Raw genomic sequence first — 20,719 nt, forward strand, 5'->3', positions numbered from 1 at the left:
ACGTGAACATATAAAGTTATATAGTTTATAAAGGACATCTTCCTTCTAAAGGGCTTTTATGTCTCCAAGGCAGAGGACACTCAATTCCAGATGATATGAACATTAAATATAATATTTTTAAGCTCTAAGAGCTTATAATATTTAAAGTATAAAATATCACTGTCCTCTACTGCATTAATTGAGCACACTAGTCTGTGTCTGGCACTCCACTAACTCCTACATCTGTAAGAGACATGAGCCTCACCCTCTGAGTGATGCATCTGAGACAGAAAAACTCTGTCTAGAACCCAGCCCAATACACTTTGCAAATACAAGGGTAAAATCTGTGGGGGGAAAAAATAGTATTAATTATGTATAATATTAATTATTAATTGTAATTATTATATAATATACAATCTATTTTATGTATTTCATCCTTGTATTCATAATTATTTATACATGAGTATATATTATATGTTATACATATCGTTTTAGTAAATGATATTTTATGTATTGGTCAGATATCAATATATTGATTATGTATAATTTACATTGATAAATTTTGTATAATTGATGCATGGGGAGTGAAATTCAGTCAAAACCAGCCAGGCATGTCAAGATCAGGTACCCCTCAGAGGTTGTGGAGCCAGAAGTGAGGGCCAAGTCTCCCAGTCTAGTGCTCTTTCAATGGTCATATCCTTTCTAATTTTGTTTAATGTTTAGTTTGGCTTGACAGAGACCATCTGTGATGAGTCAATTAGTCATGGATTTGCCCAGAAGAACTGTATTTTGAAGGAAAATGTAAAATACGACTTGGGTTTAGCTTAGAGCTCAAAATGAGCCCACCCTGAAAAGGGAGCTTAAGTGCCAAATAATAGACTTTTCATGAAAAAGAACCCTCAAGATTCGCCAGGTACTGGGAAACAAAGAGAGAAAGTTGGTTGTAAGCAGGTGAAGAATTCGTGCTTTTGTGTCTCAAGTTTTTAACTAATTTTCAGAATAGGCAAAATAAGCAGAATGGAAAAGAGAAGAAAAGGGAGAAGATGGAGAGAAGTAAAACGTTCGGGTGCTGCTCATAGAGCAAGCTCTCCTGCTCAGGAAGCACAGGGCTCTGAGGATACATGTGGCCCAGCAGATAGGAAGCGTCCACCATAAATCCTGGCCCTGGGCAGCGGTGACAGCCTGCCTCAGTCCCGCGAGGCAGTCCCTCTAGGCAGTTGGCCACCCAGCAGGGAGAGCTTTGTCAAGAGCCTCCTACTAAGCCTGAATTTTCCTTGAAAATTGGCTAATACAATCACTGGTTTTTAAGCTCTTTAGAAATGAAAACAGTAAATAGAAACCACTGATTAGTTCTCTTTTAGAAAGCACCAACTGTTAAACGGAAGTGTTGTTGACAATATAAATTCCGTTCCAGGAGACAAAATTTAGTTACACATTCAAAACTTTTAAGGGTTTTCACCAAGCTTTAAAATGTTAAAATGTTAACCACACATCTTCAGTGTGTTCTTTTAGCCCAACTAACCCCTCCAAAAGGGTCAGTATGTGTAGAATAGCATCCTACTGCAGGGTCTCCTGTGCGTATTTCTCTTTATTGTGCATAATTGCCTCATTGTTTTGGAGACCACGCAGACATTGTTTGGGACCACATGCTATTTACACATTAATTATTTATAGTTATTTAAATTATATATTTTATCCTAATTGAAGTAATAAAATTGTTCAAGTAAGTTTTAGACTTAAGGCCCATTTTAAATGAACTTTTATTTTTATGTCCTTGTGTTTAGTGCCTATAAATGGCTTCCTGTAACACTCACACCAGTTGAAGAAATGAAAATGGTGTTTAACATCTGATTCTGTGCTAAACTTTACTCTAGTGGTGTTTTCTGAAGAGTATTAAATAAATTGAACCTCCGGTTTCTAAAGAAAAAGAACTTACCTCATCCTCAGCTCCCACTTATTACCCCAAAGTCACAAATTCTCATTAAATAGTCAGCCATAATGTTCAAAACAATATGTAATGCATAGCTCCAATCACTCAGTGCTGGGTTGCCTCCTATACCCAGTTTTTAAAAAGCAGAGTTTAGAAGAGCACATTGAGTCCTAGGCAATAGAGATTCTGAACCCATAGGAACTTCCTAGAATAACACTCTGGCTTATATGTCATAAATTGAGTCAACTAAGTAACCTGATGTGTGAAAGATATACTCAACAAATTATAATCCAGTCCCTAAAGAATATTGCACTGAAAGGATTTACAGAATTATGCCAAATCTAAAACTCATTAAAGACTTAGACTATCATTTAGGGAAAACTCATTTCTCTCTTACATGAATAATATTGGTGGAAAACAGAAAAATATTATGAATTTTTGTATTCTATTCTATTGTAAGTATTTAGTACACATCAGTGAAAGAAAGAGAGCAACGCAAGAAATTAGGGAGGTCACAAGGAGTGATACCCTGGGAAGCCCTACAATTCTATACTCTCTTCTTTAGATTAAGAAGAAAAAAATATAACCAAAAGGCATATTTAACAGATAAAAATGAAGAATTTGCTTCATTTGGAATGAGTTCTTCTTGGAATAGCTGCAATTTTGTTGTTGTTTTTCAAGTTTTCCTTTTCTTTAGATCCCACCTACTGGGATTAATTTTCTCTAGAGTGATCTCATGCCTGAAACATCAGTTTGAAGGTGTAGGTGTTCATCTTATTGACTTCCTTTTCCCTAAGGTGCAGGGTTTGTGTTTGTAATGACAATTAGCATGGGGCTCTTTTAAGCCAATTTCACATACAAAGTGAAGTGTGGAACCAACAGTGCAAAGCTCCTCTCTGAGCTTTCTTCTCATAAGCCAATAATAAAGAACCTCTAAGTAGGATGCCTTCGTGTGAAATTCAGAGATGAGAGAAACGTTCCTGCTACCCTTGGCAGACTATTTTTCATTATCATAACACCAAAAAAAAACATAATAATTCAGACAAGTCAGTAAGAAATTTTCAATTACTGAAAATACTTTGTCTCCACTATAGTAATGAATCATTCCTGTTAATTTGCATAGCTCTACAGTTAGCACTGAAAAAAAGAGTATTTAGCTCTTGTAGAATTTCAAGTTTTATAAGTTATCTTATAATTGCAAAAAAAGAAGATAAATGTTAGTATATAACAATAAATTGCAGGTAAGATCTCTGCTGTCAAGTAAAAACACAAATTTTGCTTTTTTTAATAGTAATGACTCAAAGAAGTTGACAGCCAACTGATGAGTGAAGTTTCCCTGATATTGTGCATAAATCAAGGAAGATAAAGTGGGAGTTTTTCCATGATAGTTTAGCTGATTTGCCTAAAATAATTCTGCCTTTTCAAGTTGACAATTTGCATCCAAACCTTAAAAAAAATGATGATTAGAAATAGATTTAGTTACATGGAAAAACATTTACAATATATTTTGGGGTGGGGTAAAAAAACCAAACTCTATATAGTATGACCTCATTTGTAATCTCACTAATGAGATAAGTTCCCATGGTGTGGAAGGAAGCCTCCGGCCAAAAATCAAACAGCAAGAAGCAGAGACTTGCTGACAACTATGTCACTGAACTTGGGAACAGATTCTCCAACACTAGCTGAATCTCGAGTTGACTACAGCCCCAGATGACAGCTTGACTGCCACCTCAGGAGAGCTTGACTCTGAAAGTAGACTTCCAAGTTCAAACCCCGTTAGCACCGCTTACCAGTGCTGTGACCTTAGGAAAGTTACCTAGCCTCTCCATCACTCCAGCGTTCTTATCTATGAATTTGAAATAATAATAACACAAATGTCATAGGGTTGCTGTGAATAACTCCATTCATGTAAAGCAATTAGAACAGTACTTGGAACATTATAAATGCCCAATAAATATCATTATTGTAATATATTATATATAATAACTACATAGTACACTAAAAACTAACATAAGTAAATGGTTTTAAGGGGTTGTATTAGTTGTCTCTTGTTTTATAACAAATCTCCCCTGAATTTAGTAGCTTTCAAACTTTAACCAAGTGAGCTGAGAAGCATCCCCTGTCCCTCAATAATAGGTCTGAGTATGCCCACCACACTTGGGCATCAGAGAGGTTACCTCTGCGAAAATGCAGTTGACTGGGCCCTCAATCAGTCAGCTTCCTCTAGTAGGAGGTTCTCAAGGTGCAATTCTCATGACTGCCACAGATAATCAAGTATCAAGACAATTGTTATGAAAAGAAAACCATATTTGAATAGTTAGATGAACTATTTTTAAATGAGCATTTAAACAAACAAAAATCAAAACTTTTATTCCAAAAATATTTGCACAGTTTTCATAAACATTTCAAAAACCAGTTGCTTAGAGACTGATTTCTAACCTAAATAAATCAACATTTTTTACAATTTACTGAAATATGCCCTGGATTTCCCGAAACATGCCCTGGATTTCCCTGCTGCCATGTTTAATTCAAACAAGACTCTAAAAAAAGTTAACAGAGAAAAGAACCTTGGTTTTTGATTGACTTGTGGTTTCGGGGCATTTCCACAGCCTGATACTTCTCTTATATCCGTTGTTCCCATACAAGCCTTTCTCTCCAGGGAAATAGCTTCCTCTTCCTAGGACACCATCAACTGCATCCTTGGCAATGCTTTTCTCTCTGACTGTTAGTCTGTGACCAATTTTCTCTTTCCAACATTTTGGAGAAACCTGCTATGGATTGAAACTGGAGGTCACAGTTTCCTTCCAAATGTTAGTCTCAGAATGTGGGACACAGCCTGGAGCCCAAGAGGAGCCCATGGTCAAGCTGAAAAGCCAGCTGTGAAAGCTTTCAAGACTTAATCTCTTTGCCCTATCATCAACTCCTCTGGTGTCCAAATTTGTCAGGTGCCATTTGGCGTCAGGAATAGCAGAGAATGTTTAAATCTAGATTTATTTCTCCATTATGTGAAGCTTTATTTCTGAAATGTTGTTTTGTTTCATTTTATTTTTTAAGACATTGCTTCTTGGTTTATTCACTTCAATTGCCACATACATACTGGGTGCTTTCATGAAGTAGTAAATTTTTGGTGGGTGGTGGGTGGTGGGGGAGTGCTTAGATTATTAAAATTATTAGTTTGTCCCTATATGCTTGTGCCTTTAAAAATATTGAATATATAAGCATCTTCTGGAAAAATAGCTCAGATGAGGAGTTTGATAGACATTCAGACTTTAAAAGTGTTCACTAGTTTGATATTTTTACTCTCATTTTTCTCACGCTTGATCTCAGCCATTACCAAAGGTTCTCAAACTTTAATGTGCATAAAAATAACTCAGGGGACTTCCCTGGTGGCTCAATGGTTAAGAATCCGCCTGCCAATGCAGGGGACACGGGTTCGAGTCCTCGTCCGGGAAGATCCCACATGCTGCGGAGCAACTGGGCCCACGCGCCGTAACTACTGAGCCTGAGCTCTAGAGCCCGTGAGCCACAACTACTGAAGCCCGTGCGCCTAGAGCCCATGCTCTGCAGCGAGAAGCCACCGCAACTAGAGAAAGCCTATGCACAGCAACAAAGACCCAACACAGCCAAAAATAAATAAATAAATAAACGTTAATTAAAAACACAAAAAAACAAAAAAGCAAACTCAGGGAGCTAGTTAAAAAATGTAAATTCCAGAACACTATTCCCAAAATTTTAGATTCATTGAGCCTGGGAAAAAGACCAAGAAGTTGCATTTTTAACAAACCAGTGTAAAGTGGTCTGTAAACCACAATTTGAAAATATTGCTTTAGACATTCAAATCTAAAAGTCATTAAAATTTAAATCAAAGAATCATAACTATATTCAGTGCTATTACTCATAAATGGCAAAACTGGGCACCTACACAGTAAATTCATAGACCCCACCCAAATGTCATCACCTCCAGGGAAAACAGATATGAGGTAGCCACCACTAGGAGAAGGGAAGAGAGAGAGAGGGAGCGAGAGAGCTGGGCAAGCTCTGAATGGCTTGGACAGTGGACAGCAGGAGAGCATCGGGTACTGATTACGGCAAAGGAGTTGCTTTACCAACCCTTCTGTTAATGTTTGGTTTTGTTGTTTTCCCGTTTCAGAGGTAATACATGATTAGCACAACATTTTTGAAAACACAAAAAGAAAGCTGACTGTTAATAATAACTTTAATTTATGGATGTATATAAATATCTTTATTTTTCATATTTGTATATTGTTATTTCCTGAAAATATCATCGTAATATAATGCAATGTAACTTTTTTCCACCTATCAGTATCCTTATTTCCCGTGTCAAAAAACTTATCTAGGATCACCTTCCTCCTCACGGATACACCAGAAATACAGCTACACGTGGAACAACTCCTACAGAACACCTACTGAACGCTGGCAGAAGACCCCAGACCTCCCAAAAGGCAAGAAACTCCCCACATACCTGGGTAGGGCAAAGCGGAGAGATTCCCGCACAGAGGATCGGTGCCGAGCGGCACTCACCAGCCCGAGAGGCTTGTCTGCTCGCCCGCCGGGGCGGGCGGCGCTGGAAGCTGAGGCTCGGGCTTCGGTCAGAGCGCAGGGAGAGGACTGGGGCTGGCGGCGAGAACTCAGCCTGAAGGGGGCTAATGTGCCACAGCTAGCCGGGAGGGAGTCCGGGAAAACTCTGGAGCTGCCGAAGAGGCAAGAGACTTGTTCTTCCCTCTTGGTTTCCTGCTGCGCGAGGAGAGGGGATTAAGAGCGCTGCTTAAAGGGGCTCCACAGACGGGCGCGAGTCGCGACTGAAAGCGCGGAGCCCAGTGACGGGCGTGGGACGCTGGGGCTGCTGCTGCCGCCGCCAAGAAGCCCGTGTGCGAGCGCAGGTCACTGTCCACACCGCCCTTCCGGGAGCCTGAGCAGCCCGCCACTGCCGGGGTCCCGGGATCCAGGGGCGGCTTCCCTGGGAGAACGCACGGCGCGCCTCGGGCTGGTGCAACGTCACGCCGACCTCTGCCGCTGCAGGCTCGCCCCGCACTCCGTGCCCCTCCCTCCCGCCCGGCCTGAGTGAGCCAGAGTTCCCGAAGAGGCTGCTCCTTTAACCCTTTCCTGTCTGAGCGAAGAACAGACGCCCTCCGGCGACCTACACGCAGAGGCGGGGCCAAATCCAAAGCTGAGACCCGGGAGCTGTGAGAACAAAGAAGAGAAAGGGAAACCTCTCCCAGCAGCCTCAGAAGCAGCGGATTAAAGCTCCACAATCAACTTGATGTACCCTGCATCTGTGGAATACATGAATAGACAACAAATCATCCCAAATTGAGGAGCCAGGAGTCAGTACTGTGCCTCTGAGGTGGGAGAGCCAACTTCAGGACACTGGTCCACAAGAGACCTCCCAGCTCCACATAATATCAAACGGCGAAAATCTTCCAGAGATCTCCATCTCAACACCAGCACCCAGCTTCACTCAACGACCAGCAAGCTACAGTGCTGGACACCCTATGCCAAACAACTAGCAAGACAGAAACACAACGCCACCCATTAGCAGAGAGGTGGCCTAAAATCATAAAAACTCTGCAGACACCCCAAAACACACCACCAGACGTGGACCTGCCCACCAGAAAGACAAGATCCAGCCTCATCCACCAGAACACAGGCACTAGTCCCCTCGACCAGGAAACCTACACAACCCACTAAACCAACCTTAGCCACTGGGGACAGACACCAAAAACAACAGGAACTACGAACCTGCAGCCGGCAAAAAGGAGACCCCAAACACAGTAACATAAGCAAAATGAGAAGACAGAAAAACACACAGCAGGAGAAGGAGCAAGATAAAAACCCACCAGACCTAACAAATGAAGAGGTAATAGGCAGTCTATCTGAAAAAGAATTCAGAATAATGATAGTAAAGATGATCCAAAATCTTGGAAATAGAATAGACAAAATGCAAGAAACAGTTAACAAGGACCTAGTAGAACTAAAGATGAATCAAGCATCGATTAAAAACACAATAAATGAAATGAAAAATACTCTAGATGGGATCAATAGCAGAATAACTGAGGCAGAAGAACGGATAAGTGAGGTGGAAGATAAAATAGTGGAAATAACTAATGCAGAGCAAAATAAAGAGAAAAGAATGAAAAGAACAGAGGACAATATCAGAGACCTCTGGGACAACATTAAACGCACCAACATTCGAATTATAGGGGTTCCAGAAGAAGAAGAGAAAAAGAAAGGGACTGAGAAAATATTTGAAGAGATTATAGTTGAAAACTTCCCTAATATGGGAAAGGAAATAGTTAATCAAGTCCAAGAAGCACAGAGAGTCCCATACAGAATAAATCCAAGGAGAAATACGCCAAGACACATATTAATCAAACTGTCAAAAATTAAACACAAAGAAATCATATTAAAAGCAGCAAGGCAAAAACAACAAATAACACACAAGGGAATCCCCATCAGGATAACAGCTGATCTCTCAGCAGAAACTCTACAAGCCAGAAGGGAGTGGCAGGACATAATTAAAGTGATGAAGGAGAGAAACCTGCAACCAAGATTACTCTACCCAGCAAGGATCTCATTCAGATTTGATGGAGAAATTAAAACGTTTACAGACAAGCAAAAGCTGAGAGAGTTCAGCACCACCAAACCAGCTTTACAACAAATGCTAAAGGAACTTCTCTAGGCAAGAAACACAACAGAAGGAAAAGACCTACAATAACGAACCCAAAACAATTAAGAAAATGGGAATAGGAACATACATATCGATAATTACCTTAAATGTAAATGGACTAAACGCTCCCACCAAAAGACACAGATTGGCTGAATGGATACAAAAACAAGACCCATATATATGCTGTCTACAAGAGACCCACTTCAGACCTAGAGACACATACAGACTGAAAGTAAGGGGATGGAAAAAGATATTCCATGCAAATGGAAACCAAAAGAAAGCTGGAGTAGCAATTCTCATATCAGACAAAATAGACTTTAAAATAAAGACTACTAGAAGAGACAAAGAAGGACACTACATAATGATCAAGGGATCGATCCAAGAAGAAGATATAACAATTGTAAATATTTATGCACCCAACATAGGAGCACCTCAATACATAAGGCAAACACTAACAGCCATAAAAGGAGAAATCGACAGTAACACAATCATAGTAGGGGACTTTAACACCCCACTTTCACCAATGGACAGATCATCCAAAATGAAAATAAATAAGGAAACACAAGCTTTAAATGATACATTAAACAAGATGGACTTAATTGATATTTATAGGACATTCCATCCAAAAACAACAGAATACACATTTTTCTCAAGTGCTCATGGAACATTCTCCAGGATAGATCATATCTTGGGTCACAAATCAAGCCTTGGTAAATTTAAGAAAATTGAAATTGTATCAAGTATCTTTTCCGACCACAATGCTATGAGACTAGATATCAATTACAGGAAAAGAGCTATAAAAAATACAAACACATGGAGGCTAAACAATACATTACTTAATAACGAAGTGATCACTGAAGAAATCAAAGAGGAAATAAAAAAATACCTAGAAACAAATGACAATGGAGACACGACGACCCAAAACCTATGGGATGCAGCAAAAGCAGTTCTAAGAGGGAAGTTTATAGCAATACAATCCCACCTTAAGAAACAGGAAATATCTCGACTAAACAACCTAACCTTGCACCTAAAGCAATTAGAGAAAGAAGAACAAAAACATCCCAAAGTTAGCAGAAGGAAAGAAATCATAAAAATCAGATCAGAAATAAATGAAAAAGAAATGAAGGAAACAATAGCAAAGATCAATAAAACTAAAAGCTGGTTCTTTGAGAAGATAAACAAAATTGATAAACCATTAGCCAGACTCATCAAGAAAAAAAGGGAGAAGACTCAAATCAATAGAATTAGAAATGAAAAAGGAGAAGTAACAACTGACACTGCAGAAATACAAAAGATCGTGAGAGATTACTATAAGCAACTCTATGCCAATAAAATGGACAACCTGGAAGAAATGGACAAATTCTTAGAAATGCACAACCTGCCAAGACTGAATCAGGAAGAAATAGAACATATGAACAGACCAATCACAAGCACTGAAATTGAAACTGTGATAAAAAATCTTCCAACAAACAAAAGCCCAGGACCAGATGGCTTCACAGGCGAATTCTATCAAGCATTTAGAGAAGAGCTAACGCCTATCCTTCTCAAACTCTTCCAAAATATAGCAGAGGGAGGAACACTCCCAAACTCATTCTACGAGGCCACCATCACCTTGATACCAAAACCAGACAAGGATGTCACAAAGAAAGAAAACTACAGGCCAATATCACTGATGAACATAGATGCAAAAATCCTCAACAAAATACTAGCAAACAGAATCCAACAGCACATTAAAAGGATCATACACCATGATCAAGTGGGGTTTATCCCAGGAATGCAAGGATTCTTCAATATACGCAAATCAATCAACGTGATACACCATATTAACAAATTGAAGGAGAAAAACCATATGATCATCTCAATAGATGCAGAGAAAGCTTTTGACAAAATTCAACACCCATTCATGATAAAAACCCTGCAGAAAGTAGGCATAGATGGAACTTTCCTCAACATAATAAAGGCCATATATGACAAACCCACAGCCAGCATCGTCCTCAATGGTGAAAAACTGAAACCATTTCCACTAAGATCAGGAACAAGACAAGGTTGCCCACTCTCACCACTCTTATTCAACATAGTTTTGGAAGTTTTAGCCACAGCAATCAGAGAAGAAAAGCAAATAAAAGGAATCCAAATTGGAAAAGAAGAAGTAAAGCTGTCACTGTTTGCAGATGACATGATACTATACATAGAGAATCCTAAAGATGCTACCAGAAAACTACTAGAGCTAATCAATGAATTTGGTAAAGTTGCAGGATACAAAATTAATGCACAGAAATCTCTGGCATTCCTATATACTAATGATGAAAAATCTGAAAGTGAAATCAAGGAAACACTCCCATTTACCATTGCAACAAAAAGAATAAAATATCTAGGAATAAACCTACCTAAGGAGACAAAAGACCTGTATGCAGAAAATTATAAGACACTGATGAAAGAAATTAAAGATGATACAAATAGATGGAGAGATGTACCATGTTCTTGGATTGGAAGAATCAACATTGTGAAAATGACTCTACTACCCAAAGCAATCTACAGATTCAATGCAATCCCTATCAAAATACCACTGGCATTTTTCACAGAACTAGAACAAAAAATTTCACAATTTGTATGGAAACACAAAAGACCCCGAATAGCCAAAGCAATCTTGAGAACGAAAAATGGAGCTGGAGGAATCAGGCTCCCTGACTTCAGACTATACTACAAAGCTGCAGTAATCAAGACAGTATGGTACTGGCACAGAAACAGAAAGATAGATCAATGGAACAGGATAGAAAGCCCAGAGATAAACCCACGGACATATGGTCACCTTATCTTTGATAAAGGAGGCAGGAATGTACAGTGGAGAAAGGACAGTCTCTTCAATAAGTGGTGCTGGGAAAACTGGAGAGGGACATGTAAAAGTATGAGATTCGATCACTCCCTAACACCATACACAAAAATAAGCTCAAAATGGATTAAAGACCTAAATGTAAGGCCAGACACTATCAAACTCTTAGAGGACAACATAGGCAGAACACTCTATGACATAAATCACAGCAAGATCCTTTTTGACCCACCTCCTAGAGAAATGGAAATAAAGACAAAAATAAACACATGGGACCTAATGAAACTTAAAAGCTTTTGCACAGCAAAGGAAACCATAAACAAGACCAAAAGACAACCCTCAGAATGGGAAAAAATATTTGCAAATGAAGCAACTGACAAAGGATTAATCTCCAAAATTTATAAGCAGCTCATGCAGCTCAATAACAAAAAAACAAACAACCCAATCCAAAAATGGGCAGAAGACCTAAATAGACATTTCTCCACAGAAGATATACAGACTGCCAACAAACACATGAAAGGATGCTCAACATCTTTACTAATTAGAGAAATGCAAATCAAAACTACAATGAGATATCATCTCACACCAGTCAGAATGGCCATCATCAAAAAATCTAGAAACAATAAATGCTGGAGAGGGTGTGGAAAAAAGGGAACACTCTTGCACTGCTGGTGGGAATGTGAATTGGTACAGCCACTATGGAGAACGGTATGGAGGTTCCTTAAAAAACTACAAATAGAACTACCATATGACCCTGCAATCCCACTACTGGGCATATACCCTGAGAAAACCATAATTCAAAAAGAGACATGTACCAAAATGTTCATAGCAGCCCTATTTACAATAGCCCGGAGATGGAAACAACCTAAGTGTCCATCATCGGATGAATGGGTAAAGAAGATGTGGCACATACATACAATGGAATATTACTCAGCCATAAAAAGAAATGAAATTGAACTATTTGTAATGAGGTGGATGGACCTAGAGTCTGTCATACAGAGTGAAGTAAGTCAGAAAGAGAAAGACAAATACTGTATGCTGACACATATATATGGAATTTAAGAAAAAAAAAGGTCATGAAGAACATAGGGGTAAGACAGGAATAAAGACACAGACCTACTAGAGAATGGACTTGAGGATATGGGGAGGGGGAAGGGTAAGCTGTGACAAAGTGAAAGAGCGGCATGGACATATATACACTACCAAACGTAAGGTAGATAGCTAGTGGGAAGCAGCCACATAGCACAGGGAGATCAGCTCGGTGCTTTGTGACCGCCTGGAGGGGTGGGATAGGGAGGGTGGGAGGGAGACGCAAAAGGGAGGGGATATGGGAACATATGTATACATATAACTGATTAAATTTGTGATAAAGCAAAAAATAAAAAAAAAATTTAAAAAAAAAAAAAAAAAAAAAAAAAAAAAAAAAAAACACGTAAATATAAGCCCATGTGAAAGTTGAAAATAGCATCTAATTTATTTTGTGCTTACTGAATGATGAGTGAAGTTGAGATCCTTTTAATATGTTGATTAGCTATTTTTATTCCTATGAACAATTGATTCATATTATTTATTAGGTTGTATGAGTCCCATTAATTTTAATGCCAGCCTCACTAGATATCAAGGTAGCTTGTATAATGTGGTTTCTCTCTTGTAGTTATATATTATTCTTTTCCATTCATATTGATCTCTGTGCTTATTTATACTCCACTTCCATGCAGCTTTAATCTATGCTTTTTGTTATATCATAATGTCAAGTGGGGCAAATTTCCTTTCATTTTTCTTCTTTGCTGTCATTGTATGAAAGTCTTTCAGGAAATCATTAATATTATGATTAAACTTATTGTTTAAACTCAAAAAAAAAAAAAAAAAAAAAAAAATCCTCACCTTCTTTCTTGACCTCCATGTCTCATCTCTGAATTTTTTCTGCCGTGAGACAAGAACCTACTCTCCTGTAACAACTACAGCGTTCTCACAACGTCGGCAAATTACAGCTGTTGTTACATCCTATGATATATTATTATGATGACAATATGGTACCCGTGTACCCCAAGGACTGCAACCCCAGCGCTCTGCACAGCTGTCTCCTTGTCTCCTCCTGGAACACCTCTCAGAGGTGCAAGCCTAATTATGAGAAAAACATCAGACAAATCTCTGTCGAGGGACATTCTACAAAATATCTAAGCAGCGCTCCTCAAAAATATCAAGGTCTTCAAATACAAGGAAGCCTGAGAAACCATCACAGCCAAGAGGAGCCTAAGGAGACATGACCAATAAATGGAACATGGTGTCCTGAGTAGGATCCTGAAAGAGACAAAGGACATTAGTACGCGGGCCTCTCACTGTTGTGGCCTCTCCTGTTGCGGAGCACAGGCTCCGGATGCACAGGCTCAGTGGCCATGGCTCACGGGCCCAGCCGCTCCACAGCATGTGGGATCTTCCCGGACAGGGGCATGAACCTGTGTCCCCTCCATCGGCAGGCGGACTCTCAACCACTTCACCACCAGGGAAGCACTAAAGCTATTTTTAATTAAAAATTTTATGTAAAAAAAAAAAAAAAAAACTTATCTAAAAGATGATTTTCAGTGGCTAACCAGCATTCCATCGTGTAGATATTCCACAATTTAATTAAATATTCTTTTGTTATTGAATATTCAGTCCCACTGTGCGGTGGACATGGGATGTGCCACCACCATCCCCTTGAACACATAGATATTTTAAATATTTGAGAGAAGTCTTTTAATTTTTTCCTTTATTGTTTCTGCCTTTTGCATTGAACTCAGAAAGGACTCCTACACTGGATACATTGTGATGTTGAAATGCACTGTGTAATCAGCCTCTGTACTTTTGATTGAACAGTTTCTCATTTTCTACCCACCACACTGATTTGAGATCACCAAAGCAAATTATATCTCAGGGTTCAGGAGTCATTAGACCTGGCTCTCACTGCGTCAGAAGTAGGGGAAAGTTACGGCCTCATTCTCCTCAAGTAAATCCCAACTCATCCAAATCTTTATAGCTTCTTGTCTTTTGTCACTTTGCAATTTGCCATTCTTCTCATTGACCCTATTTACCACTCTAGACCTATGAAATCCCATATTGTTTTATTCAGTCGCCTGCCATCTAGTGGTTAAAATGGAGAAGTACAGGTATTTCCCCCCTAAAAAATAATCCCATTTCAGAATACAGCTGTAAGGTCACTCCAGTAATAACCTCATATTTGTATAAAACTATGAATAGTTTATAAATCACTTTTTAAATAGTAGAATTAATCATAAACCTAGAGTCAGAATATCTTTGTTTTATCTCCAGATCTGCAATTACTGATTTGTAACGTCTGTTTTAAAAAAAAATTACTTAACTTTTAGAAGTTGGGTCTCCCTTTCTTTGAAGTAGGAAGGCTGTTTTGTTTTTGTTTTTGTTTTTTTCGGTACGCGGGCCTCTCACTGCCGTGGCCTCTCCCACTGCGTAGCACAGGCTCCGGACGCGCAGGCTCAGCGGCCATGGCTCACGGGCCCAGCCGCTCCGCGGCATGTGGGATCTTCCTGGACCGGGGCACGAACCCGTGTCCCCTGCATCGGCAGGCGGACTCTCAACCACTGCGCCTCCAGGGAAGCCCCAAGAAGGCTGTTTCTGATGTTCCTAAATTCTTTATAATTTTCAATACGTTTTACAATTCTATTATATGTAGCATTTGGAGAACTCTTAAATCAAGAAATTTCTTTTTCAGATTCTTTAATGATTAGACACAAAAAGCCATGAATTCCTCCTTATTTCTTCAGTTGGTATGACATTCTATCAAATTATCTCTGATAATATCCCTTCCTATTCTAAGATTATAAGGTTTGTTTGTATAAAACTCTCTCTGATTACAAATCTTTCTTCTGTGACATCTTTAATAATGTAAATATAATGTATAATAATGACATCTATAATAATGTAAAATCACCTTTCTACCTAATAATTCATTTTTCTTAGTTCATATTTTCTAATAGAAACAGTGTTCTCAGTGTAACAATGCCATTTATTATTCCCACTGGTGAATTTTCCATCATTAGTTCATGTAATTACCATACAATCTTACTGCTGTAGCAAGACAGGTCCTGGGATCTCTGCCATCATGATAGAAAAAAATATGGCTTCCCTGGTGGTGCAGTGGTTAAGAATCCGCCTTCCAATGTAGGGGACGCGGGTTCAAGCCCAGGTCCGGGAAGATACCACATGCTGCCGAGCAACTCAGCCCATGCACCACAACTACTGAGCCTGTGCTCTAGAGCCCACGAGCCACAACTACTGAGCCCGGGTGCCACAACCACTGAAGCCTGCACGCCTAAAGCCCGTGCTCCAAGAGAAGCCACCGCAATGAGAAGCACGCACACTGCAATGAAGAGTAGCCCCCACTTGCCGCAACTAGAGAAAGCCTGCTTGCAGCAACGAAGACCCAATGCAGCCGAAAATGAATAAATAAATAGACAGAAAAAAATAAAAATGAGAAACATTTGGAGGGCAGAAGAAAACATTGTAAGGTTATTACATTATAAAATACATGTGAATTCAAAAATATATAATTTCTTCAAGTGACGCATGAATATTTATACAATAGTATGATATATGAGTTTTATAACTTTTTAAAATTAATGTTATAAATCAGAATTTCTCAAATACTATTCCAAAGAATACTACTTCTTCAGGTTGCTAAAGACATTAATTGCCCAAACGAAGGGAGTCATTGTCCAATCAATTGTTTGGAAAATGCTGTTTTAAAGTTAAGTGGCTCTAATCACCAAAGGACTGCTCAGAGACTTCAGTATGTTAACATGCACTTTGTCCAGGGTGGAATGTACTATCTAACCTGTTTTTTCATAGAGCTTTTCTTTACCCCCACAAAACATCTCTTATGAAACTCTCGACTGAAAAGAAAACACACACACACACAGCTTAAGAGCAGTGTTTCAGTTTTATTTTATTTTTTAGTTTTTTCATGTTTGAGAGACAAAGCTCTCTTCGTTTATTTGTCATGAGGATGGGGAAGAGGACTGAGAGGTCACAGGCCTGTCTGCACGTGGGGGTGCCAGAAGCTGGTATCCACCAGGCCCCCACTCTGCCAGGAGGCCTCTCTGGAAGGGGCTGACAGCTCACAGATGCCTTGGACACCCTCCATGCCAATCACAAAAAAGTCACGACTGTCCCATTCTTGCCAATCTGCCTGGGATCCAGGGGAAGAAAGCAGATAATGATCCTTCAGGGGACAGAGAAAAAGATGTCATCAGCTCCTGGGCTAATGTCTCACATTCCAAGACCCCGAGACAGGCACTCCCACCATGGGCTCCCAGGCCAGCCTGCCTTAGCCCCCAGGCATTTTGCAAGCCTGTCTCACCCCATTAATGCTCTCCCCACAACCCCCAACAGGGCAGTGGGCGTGTCAGGGATGGGATGGTGACTGCACATCATCATTGCCCTCCCAGGACAGACTCTCAACACGGCAGCCTCTGTGGTCACTGTATGCTGTCTGTGGGTTCACAGGGGAACCCTCCCTCTTCCAAACTGCAGGCCCCCTGGGGACATGTGCAGTGCTCCAGCCGCCTGTTTTCGCAAAGCCTGGCTTAAGAAGGCCAAGCACAGGGTGACCCCCACTCCCCCCCCACCAACCCCCGTAATGTCTGTGGAGTGAGTGTGCCTATCTCACAGAAGTGACAGGAAGTTCTTTGTGAAGAAACTGGTTACTTGGGATAGCCTGGGGCCAAGGAGGTATCTGTGACAACCTCAGTTTTCCCATCTGTAAATAGGCATAATGGAGGTATTTACCTCATGGGGATGGCATGTCCACATGAGGGGTGTGGACACGCGGACAAAACTTCTAAGGATCAAATGGAATCATGCATATGAGTTACCTATCGAGTATCTGGCACATGGTAAATTACGCATTACTTATCATTGTTAGAATTATTATCGCTCCCTAGCTTGAGGACCAGGTCTGAGCAGCCCCCAGAAGTGACCATTCTTCACCAGCCTTTCTGGGCCAACGAAGGCTCCATTCTGGAAGGTTCTTTCAAGCTTCTCATGCACTTAGTACTTCGTAGGCATGGACTTGGCTCAGGAATATTTTTCACCTGGGAAGAAATTTTAACCTTGCCACAGAATCCCGGGTTTGGGAGCTGTAGGGGCTTCTTGGGAATCATTTAATCCATGCCTCTCTATTCACAGAAGAGAAGGCTACAAACCAGAGATGGTTCATTTCCAGGTTTGTCTGGATTCCCCAGCTGCTCGGGACCCAGAACCCAGGTCTCCAGACATTCAGTCCAATGCTCTTTCCACTACTCCGTGGCCCTCCTGGGAACCTTACGTGGGACCCAAAGGTCCCAACCTCAGAACATACCCAGAATTCCTCCTAACCTGCTTGGAGAAGTTCTAGAAAATTACTCCTGTTTTCCTAAGATGTGGAGAAGTCTGAAGGCAGATGATAAGTGGCTTTGGTTTTGTCAGGGTAACAACATCCCACCCTGCCAGGTGCCAGGGCAGGTACAGTATAGTGCCATCCCATGCAGTGCCCCCAGGGAGTGGTTAAAGGACAGCCTTCCCACTTCACAGATGGAAACACTGAGGTCCAAGAGGCCACACCTTACCCAGGTGTCACAGGAACCACTGCAGAGCCAGGAATTCATTCAATTCCACCACCACTCTCAAGGTGGCTCCACCAAGGGGGGTGGGGGTGGGGACAAGGGGTCAATGGGCCCTGGGGCACCAGATCCTTCTTGCACAGGGTGAGATATTTATTTTTTCCCCAAACTTAGGAGGGGCCTGAGGTGGGATCCCTGCTCCCGGCCGCGCAGCAGTCCCAAGAGGGTCCTCTCCCTGCCCCTACGCACCAGTCCTGGGCCAGCTCCAGCTCCTTGGTTAGGAACTCGAAGAGGCGGGGTGCCCATCACACCGATGGAGGAGACCAGCAGCTGCGCGCCGGGATCCGTCAAGTCGTTCACCGCTGTGGCCAGGCCGGACCGCACCGTCACGTTCACGCGCTGCGGGGACACGAAAGCTTAACCTGAAGCCGGCGTAGGCCGGGATCGCGCTGAAGACCGGGGCGCGCGGAGTGCGGGAGCGCGGGGTGGAGATGCGCGGGCCCCAGGGGATTAGAGCTGGGGGCACCGGCCGGGGTTACTGGAGGTCACGTCGGGGTCCTGACTGGGCAAGGCGACACGGAGCGGATGTGGGGGACCGGGCCGCGGGGTCACAGAGAGCTGGAGGTCAGACTCGGCGGGCGGCGGGGCGGGCGGGCGCGGAAGGGTCGGGCTCACGGTGGGGGAGCCGGGGCGGGGACAGAGCCCAACCCCTGTCAGCCAACCTCCTCCCACCCCGTGCTCCCCGGCCCATGCTCACGTCCTCAGGCTTGCCCAGGGTGGCGGCAGTGGCCGCGCACAGCCGCTTCTCCGGGCCCGCGGGCACGCGGCCGGCGGGCAAGTTCGTGTGCAGTTGAACGAACTGCCGAGTCCAGCGGGAAGCAGGGGAGAAAGCTCCGTTTTATTTTATTTGGGAACCTTATTGAGGACTATAGCCTGGAGACTGCCTCTCAGATAGCTCTGAGGTGCTGCTCTGAAGAGGTAGGGGAAGAGCCAGTATAAACATGAATTTGGGGCTGGGGAATACATGTAGTCATGCGTACATGTTGGTAAGAAATTATCGCGAATCACAAAAGCAGATAGCTCACGTCAACGAGTTTAGCGCTTTTCTATGTATGGGAAGGTGCAAGAATCTGGGGTCACTGAAATTCTTCCTTAGATATGCACCTTAACCATCTAGGGACGGTAATCCTAAACACAGAATGCTTCATCCTGTTTTTGCCATCCTGAATTCAGGGCGTACAGTCGGTGGGTGACTGCAAAGTCAGGGCGTACAGTCCGTGGGTGACTGCAGTGGATTGCAACTTATCCCTTTGTGTAACTGGATGATAAACAACAGTCTCTCTGTTCTTTTTGTTTACAGGCCCTTAAAACAAGATAAGTTGCAGTGAACATGTAGGGTAAATGGAACCAGACTGTGAAATAACAGATGAAAACATTTTAAAAGATTGCTATTTAAGAGGAAGAAAAGAAGGGCTTGCATTATGGTGAAGACCAGTGATGGTTTGGTGAGCCATCAAGAGAGAGGAAGTAGGAGAACACCTTGACACTTAATGAGATGTCCCAAAACATCTAACATAGACAACAGGAAGTCACTTGTGGAAGCTGCAGTGCGACGTTTTTAAATGAAAAATTTGTAGGTAATGTATGTTAAAGAGAAAAACCACAGGCCCCAAATGGCACCACTTTTGCTAAAGCCCATGATACCACCTAGATTTCATAGCTAGCCTAACTGCAGTTTCAACCTGCCTCAGAAGTGGAATCTTAATCACGCAGTTGGAATTTTCTAGTCAGCATGTTGGCCTTCTCCCCACCCCACCCCCACCCCCCATCCCAAAGGAAGAAGACGCAGTCTGCATAATAAAACCCTCTGGGTCTCTTCCCTCCAAAAATAAGTTGTCCTGGCCCAAAATAATCCTTTATTTTCTTTTACTAATGCCTTCTTCTCCCCATCCTTCTTTCTATAAAAGCCTTCTGCCTGTACCACTCCTGGGAGCCCTCTTTTAGTTACCAGATGGGATGCTTCCTGGTTCATGAATTGTTGAATAAAGCCTTCAGATTTACTCTGTTGAATTGTTCTTGGACAGGTCAATTAAGTGAAAAGGGGCTTGCTGTAATGTTATGATGACCCCTTGTGGTTCAAAACCAAAATGATCCTTTGAAAAATTAATCCTGGCATCATGAGCAGCAAATATCTTGGAGTTTAAATAACATTCTTTCAATGTTCCCCGAACTATTGTCAGTGGTTATCTCTTCAGAGTGGTTTTAGAGGGACTTTCATCTCATATATTCCCGTAACAGTTAAAATTTTTGCAAAAAGTATGCATTGCCCTGGTAAGCAGAACAGAAAACGATAAAGACTAAACAAAATATAAGGGAAAATAATCATCTTTCTCAGGTAGATATTCGTTTCTCTGCAAGCCAGAATACAGAATTTGGATTAAAGTAAATTAATGCCCTTAATCTTTTTAAATAAACAGGATTTTGAACTTTTTTTTAGATGTTGGGGTTAGGAGTTTATTAATTAATTATTATTATTATTATTTTTTTTGCTGTGTTGTGTCTTCGTTTCTGTGCGAGGGCTTTCTCTAGTGGTGGTAAGTGGGGGCCACTGTTCATCGCGGTGCGCGGGCCTCTCACTATCGCGGCCTCTCTTGTTGCGGAGCACAGGCTCCAGATGCGCA

General features: G+C 41.5%; 1 pseudogene across 1 annotated transcript; it reads right to left on the minus strand.

The window, feature by feature from the left end:
- Window positions 1-16,587: 16,587 nt before the first annotated feature.
- LOC307065318 (D-dopachrome decarboxylase-like) lies at window positions 16,588-20,070 on the minus strand (annotated as a pseudogene). Its single transcript has 4 exons — window positions 19,969-20,070; window positions 18,796-18,897; window positions 18,288-18,437; window positions 16,588-16,660 (listed from the first exon to the last, which is right to left on the minus strand). The product of its transcript is annotated as a D-dopachrome decarboxylase-like (transcript).
- Between the last annotated feature and the right edge of the window lie 649 nt (window positions 20,071-20,719).

This window comes from Hyperoodon ampullatus (assembly GCF_949752795.1).
Source record: "Hyperoodon ampullatus genome assembly, chromosome: 17".
NCBI classification, from domain to species: domain Eukaryota; kingdom Metazoa; phylum Chordata; class Mammalia; order Artiodactyla; family Ziphiidae; genus Hyperoodon; species Hyperoodon ampullatus.